We start from the raw sequence: 6,485 nt of genomic DNA, 5'->3' as shown, positions 1-6,485 counted from the left end.
ATGATCATTCATTTTCCTCTTGCTTCACTTGCAAGTTACCATATTCACTAGCCTTTCTTCTCATAGCTAGACATATCATAATGATTTAAGATATAAGTGGTGAGATCGGAGGCTTAGAAGTATGAAATTTGGCTTTTAAAACTCAAAAATCAACTTTGGGATGAAAACAGGTCCACGCGTACACGCACTCCACACGCACGCGTGGATGGCCTCGAAAACTCATCGACGCGTAAGCGTCATGCATGCTAACGCGTGGATTGAAAACTAGCCAAACGACGCGCACGCGTGGGTACTCTCGTGCCCCAGGCACAAAACTGGCACAGTTCTGGCATAACTCTCTGGAAAATGGCTGGGCATTGGGTGCAGCACATCGGCGCGCCCGCGCACATCACGCGCACGCGTAGATGGCGCTTTCGAGAAGAACGGCGCGTACGCGCCAAGTGCGCCTACGCGTGGGGGGTCATTCTGCTAAAAATTTTCTAAGTTAAAAGCTGCAGAATTTACAGATTCAAACCCCTATCTTCCAATGGACATAACTTCCTCATTTTAAATCATTTTTCATCCGTTCTTCGAACGGCATGGACATCCCGGATCAAATTTCATTTCTAAACAGATTTGGCACAAAACAGAGATCCGTAGTCCAAGTTATGTCCCGTCAAAGTATGCCCAAAAACCATGTTTTTCATACAAAACCACAACATGCTATTTTCAAAACAAGCCATATTCAAATCTTTTCAAATTTTTCAAACTCAATCAAAACATGCCATTTTCATCCCTTTTCTTTGAAGTCAATCAAAATATATCAATTTCAACATCAAGCCTCCTCAACTCACACATTGACACTTTACCACAATTTATCAAAATCACTATCTCATCATTTTAACCCACTTTACCCAAGTGGCTCAAACTCAAATATATTGACATATCATATACTCTTCCTCATGTCAATTCTCAACAACATCAATTCCACTAAATCATCATTGTACACAATCAATATCATACTCACCATCAACATGGTTCAACCCACAATTCAACCATAACCAATCATCAAGCATATATCACAACATGCATATTTCTCATACATCATACCATCAAGGCATCATTAATCATCATCACATATATGACTACATCATATATATCAATAATTCAACAACATCAACAATTCAATGCCTATCTTAGGATCTCTAGCCTAAGTATTTCCTACCACATTACATATTAGATACGGGAAACCGAAACCATACCTTAGCCGATTTTCCAAGCTCAACCGGAGCAATTCCAAATCACCTATCCACAAGCTCTCAAGGCCTCAACACCTCCAAGAACAGATTTTTCACCACCAAATCCCTTTTTAAGCTTTTCAATATCACCAATCAAGCTCCAATATTCACACATACACAACCTAAGCCACAATCATCATACTCATACACAACATCTCAATATCCAAACATCATAGAATCAACAAATTACACTAGGGTTGAGAATCTTACCACATCCAAGGTCCAAGGAGACAAGATTAACCTTCTCCTTCAAGAGAGTTGGGTCCTATAACATCAAAGAGCCCAAAATCTCAACATTTTTGCTCATAAAACTCGAAAATGAGTGTGTTTAGTGAGGAGAGAGAATGCTGAACACTAGGGTTTTGGTCTAGTTATGTTGGGCCAAGGGCCCACTTTGGGTCCGGTTGGCCCAGTTTGGCCCGTTCGGTCCAATCTTGGCCCGAATTCTATAAAATTGGTACTGAAATTCTCGTCTCAATCTCCTCTATCATATTTAGCCACAAAAATCACATTTTGGGCTTTCTAGAATAAATTCTCATTTATAGGCTAATTAGCCGTTAATTAACCGGGTTTTACACAAATTCTATAACTTTTGTTAAAGAAGGGCATGGTGGCAGGTCTAAATAGAATTCGTAGTTTGCTTAAAATAAATAGCATTGTTGTAGTTAGGGATGTCAATGGGGTAGGGGCGGGGATGCCTCCTTGCTCCCCGTCTCTGCCCCCAGAATTGAACTCTGTTCCTGCCCCGATCCCTACCATGGGGGATAATTGTCTCCATACATGTTTTCCACATTTTCTGTGTTCCCTGTGGAGCTCCATTTCCATCTCCCTATGTTGAACTTTTATATAAAAATTATAATGAAAAATTTAAAAAAATTAAATAAACTACAAAATATTGTTATAAACACACAAACATATTATATCTAAGATTATAAGTTCAGAAATATAATATAGCAAATCATAGTCCATAAAACAAAATCTTAAAATACAACTTCTACTCTAAAAAAAGCCATAAAAAAGTCTTTAACATCAATTATTCTTCCTTTATCAGCATAAAACTTCCAACAAACAATTCCATATTCTCTGTTAAAACAACACAAACATGAATATTTTAACATACATCATAAACAAGAATACCATATATTAAATAAAAAATTGACATAATAGAAAAATAATTACCTAAACTCCTAAATCCCCCGTATCCATCTCATAGTCCCAAGGAATTAGAATTTTCGACTCTGATTTACCTATATTATATCAATCAACAAGTTACGCGAGTTAAATTTAACATGACATTGAACTTTAATACCAGATAAAAACTTGAGTTATTAGTACTTTTACCTGAAGAGTGTATCTAATGTTGAGTGCAAATTAACGCCTCAACAAGTTCATAATGCAATTTATTGCGATGTGGATGTAAAACTCGACCACCGGTACTAAAAGTGAACTATGAGACAACAGTAGAAATGGGAATGGCTAAAAAATCTCTTGCAATCTTTTGTAAGGTGGGATATTTCACTCCAATATTTTTTCAATAACCCAAAATATCAAATTTTTTCAAATTTATTTTATCTACCATAACACTCTCTTCTAAATAAAAATCCAACTCAGTTTTTGCAACACAGTCTTCAGATGTATCTTTCACAAATTGCAAGTAGATAGAACTAAATTTTCTCTTTGAAGATCCTTCTTCATCTCCAACATTCAAAGTAGAAGCTAAACTATCATCATTTGGAGCTCTTCTTTTAGCCCTAGTCTTAAAGGTAATATTCACAAACTAATTCTTCCATCATTTTCTTGACCTTACTCAATTGAAACTCACTTTGAGATCCATATATTTTAGAAAGAAAAAAAAACTTCAACAACTTCATCTTATATCTAAAGCTAAGATAGCTCCCACAGCTATGACTTCATTAATTTGATCCCAATACTTTTCAAACTTACTAATTATATTTTTTTCCATTTTATAAATCATGTTATTAGAACTAAGCATCCATTCATTCAATGTCAATCTCATTTCACACACCTTGGAAAAGTATAAATTTGTGGTTGTATAAAGTGCCAGAGAACAATTCAGTCACTATAAAAGACTTCTAATTTATTAACAAGTTCATCTGCCATTTCCCACTTATCATCAGATGGTACTTATTTATACAGAGATTCATGGTGTCTTAAACGCTCAAAAACTTTTCTATATGACAATGCATAAACAAGCATTATAAACCCTATATGTCTAATTGCTTCAGAAAACACATAACAAAGATTATACAAATGAAGAGTATTAAACCTTAACTATTTCATAATTATAAACCCTATATGTCTAATTGCTTCAGAAAACACATAACAAAGATTATACAAACGAAGAGTATCCAACCTGTTAGAATTTGGTTGAATTAGTCCCACATTGCTTAGGATAGCAAATGGAGTGGGTGGCCTAGGCTATAAATATGAGGCTAAGTTCTTCATTTTTTTTGCACCAGTCGGAAAAACTTAAAGCTTGTATCTGACTTTTCTTTTCCTCTATACCTTTTGATTAGAAAGTGTTGTGAGGTGTAGTTAAATATTTGCTTTGAGAGTGTGGGTGTACTGGGGTGCCGGTGTTAGAGAGAAAGAAGTCTATGTGTTGTAACAATTTTCACATAGCGATATTCTCTGGTTGTCATTTGGCAACGGCCGTGGTTTTTTCTCCAGTAATTGGAGTTTCCACGTTAAATTCTTGTGTTGTGATTGTGTCTATTTTATTTCTCTGTGAAAGGTATTTTATTCTTAGTGTGCTCTGTGGTTGCAGCCTAGTCTGACCTTCCACAACAGAAAAGAATTTTGTCCTGTAGCTTGAGGTTGATCTTTGGTTGCTGTTGTTGTTGCTGGAAGGCAGTGTGACACTGTGAGAGTGCAGTTTGGAAAGGTTCTGGCTAAGGAAAGACCTGGTATTTAAGTGTGTCCATTGTGACCCACCTCTCTTTCCTGGGGACCCTTCCTAGTGCACGGTCTACAGTTGAGTTATACTATTCCAGTATACGGTTGCAACAATGTCAGGGTATTCAAGTGCTGTGAAGCTTGAAATAGAAAAATTTGATGAAAGAATAAATTTTGGCTTGTGGCAAATACAAGTCAAGGATGTGTTGATACAATCAGGTTTGCACAAGGCGTTGAAGGAGAAGATCTCTGGTATGAAGGATGAAGAATGGGAGGAACTAGATTTGAGAGCTGCAAGTGCTATTCGCCTGTGTTTGGCTAAGAATGTTCTTGCAAATGTGCAAGGAATGAAAACAGCCAAGGAACTTTGGGATAAACTCAAAGGGTTGTATCAGGCAAAGGGCATCTCAAATCGGTTGTTATTGAAGGAGCAGTTCTATAATCTACGCATGGATCACAATGTAAAAATCTTCGACCATCTTAGTGCTATCAATGGTATTGTCTCTGAATTAGAGGCAATTGGAGTGTAAATTGATGATGAAGATAAGGCACTGAGGCTCATATTGTCTCTCCCTTCTTCCTATGAGTATATCAAATCTGTTTTAATGTATGGGAAAAAAACTCTGAATTTTGAAGAAGTTGTCAGTAAGCTCATTGTTGAAGAAAGAAGAATGAAAAATGAGGGTAGCACCTCATCAGATTTAGCGCTTGTAGCTAGAGGTGACAATTATGGAAAAAGAAATCGTGGAAGGAGTGTAACATGCTGGAAATGTGGAAAGCCTGGGCATGTAAAGAGAAATTATCCAGGTAATGCGGTTTTAGAAAAAGGTTCTCAATCTGATACTTGCAATATTGCTCTCTCTATGAGAAAATATGATGTTCTCTAGAAGACAAGAAGTATCCTCATGGTATTACCGCACTGCCATGGATAAGGATAAGTTGTGGTAATCGGGTCCACAATTGCACACGGGCATTGGTTGGCGTTGAGATGTAAGGTGTGTGGCGGAGTTATGTCGATGGCTGAAGAACTTCCAGGAAAAGCCAATTTGGAAGTTGCACCATGAATTTTCAGCAAGGTTTCGATCTGTACCAAGGCGAAATGCTTGGAGTGGTCTAATTCCAAGTGAATATACTTTCATGGTGGAGTATGATAGTTCTCTGAACTATGATTGTCGGTATAGACAATGGCAGCAAATAATTGTCGGTGTTGACTATGGAAGCTGAAGATGTGTGACTATTTCAATCAAGATGTAGATTGTTAGCATTTGGTTGAATTAGTCCCACATTGCTTAGGATAGCAAATGGAGTGGGTGGCCTAGGCTATAAATATGAGGCTAAGTTCTCCATATTTTTTGCACCAGTCGGAAACACTTAAAGCTTGTATCTGACTTTTCTTTTCCTCTATACCTTTTGATTAGAGAGTGTTGTGAGGGTGTAGTTAAATATTTGCTTTAAGAGTGTAGGTGTACTGGGGTGCCGGTGTTAGAGAGAAAGAAGTCTATGTGTTGTAACAATTTTCACATAGTGATATTCTCTGGTTGTCATTTGGCAACGGCCGTGGTTTTTTCTCCAGTAATTGGAGTTTCCACATTAAATTCTTGTGTTGTGATTGTGTCTATTTTATTTCTCTGTGAAAGGTATTTTTTCAATTGGGAATGGTGTATTATTCCCAACACAACCCTGACTATTTCATAATTATAAACCCTATATGTCTAACTGCTTCAGATACATAGAAGGAGAGAGAATCAAACCTGAAGTCAAGTGAATGGGGAGAAGGAAGAGGACTGGAAGAGGGGCAACCGGTGGCTGCTACAGTGTCAACAGCGATGCTCTCTTCAGTAGACAATGAGTAGCGAAGAGATGGCAGAGCAGTGGGATGCGACAGCGGAGAGGGGGAGAATGGACACGTTGACAGTGACGAGAATGGATGCAATCACGCAGACGTAGGAGTGGAGAGGGGAAGGTCGCCGCGCCTGACGAGAGAGAACGACGTGGTGAAGCTGTGAGGGTGACGGCGTGGTAACGTAAGCATTGAGCAGGAGGAGTGGTTGGTGGCGACTGGCGAGGGAGTATGGTGCTATGGCTGTGACTGTAGACACAGCTATGGAGTTTTAAACTTTTGGGACTGGAGAGTTGGGGGTTTGGGGACGTCGCAATAACAAAGTATAGTAGTAGGAGAGAAGGGAAGACATTCAATAAAGTAGGATTAGGGTTTTCAATTGGTGAAATTACTAAAAAGCCTCTATATTAGAAATAAATTAAGGGTATTTAAGTAAATTCAAGAATTTCGAA

The sequence above is a fragment of the Arachis duranensis genome, chromosome 4, assembly GCF_000817695.3.
Source record: "Arachis duranensis cultivar V14167 chromosome 4, aradu.V14167.gnm2.J7QH, whole genome shotgun sequence".
Lineage (NCBI taxonomy): Eukaryota > Viridiplantae > Streptophyta > Magnoliopsida > Fabales > Fabaceae > Arachis > Arachis duranensis.
This window is presented reverse-complemented; position numbering follows the sequence as displayed.